Source organism: Podarcis raffonei, chromosome 2, assembly GCF_027172205.1.
Source record: "Podarcis raffonei isolate rPodRaf1 chromosome 2, rPodRaf1.pri, whole genome shotgun sequence".
In the NCBI taxonomy this organism is placed as follows: Eukaryota; Metazoa; Chordata; class Lepidosauria; order Squamata; family Lacertidae; genus Podarcis; species Podarcis raffonei.
Window position 1 is genome coordinate 83909697 of NC_070603.1, and position 987 is coordinate 83910683.

The following is a 987-nucleotide window of genomic DNA, read 5'->3' on the forward strand; positions in this document are numbered from 1 at the left end:
TTGTGTTAAAAAAAAGTTATGCATCTAGCAAGAATAATTTATTACAATGAGAAATGGCTCATTATGCATATATTTATAGTATATACATTAACCCTCTTCAGGTATTCTATTTCTCTGTAAAAGTAAGTGGAGTGGAGAGAAATGCACTAAATGTGTACTACCCAGAAGCTGGGAGCCTCCTGTACTTGTGAAAGGTCTCACGATTTTTGAACCCCCAATTTAAAATCACACAGGAAGCATCCACAAGCCCAGAAGGGCTCCCAGCTTCAGAAGTTTGTTCTCCAGCTCATGGAGGTTGAACTTAGCATACTTGTCCACACTTGTCTGTTGCTTTTACCTGTGGACAGAATACTTGAAGGTTATTGTTATAGCAGGGAATCACAAAAGGCTTCCCTAGAGAAACAGGAGATTAAAATCAGCCTCTTCTTACATAACCACATTCTTTGAAGGCAGTTAAAATTAAGTATTATGACATGATAGCAAAGCACCTAATGCACTTAACAAAATTGGGACGGACATTGATTTGATGCAAGTTAGTATTCCTGTTGCTATTTAACTGACATACTTTGGTGTAAACGATCATCACCCCAACCCACCAAGGGCAATTCACACACACAAAGCGGTTTTTGCACATGATCAGCCCCATGTGTGCATAATGGTGCTGGAAAAGATAAAGCCCTAACATGGGGCCGGGGAGGTGAGGTAGCTCTCTCTAACCACCACCATACAAAGAAGGCTGCGGCTGTCCTCTCATCTCCCCATTCGTGCGTGGGCATGAGGAAATAAGAGGCATTTAGTTCAGCAGCCTGGTCTATGTGCAACAAACTCCGCAACACATTCAATGTGTATTTTCTGGAATGGCCATTATGCAAAGTTTCTGTTAATCAACCTTTGCCATTTTAATCTTTGTGCCACAATTTAAAATTTAGACTTATGTTAGGAAGCTTAAGACTTTAGACAAGAAGCACCCACTTAATTTTAATTATG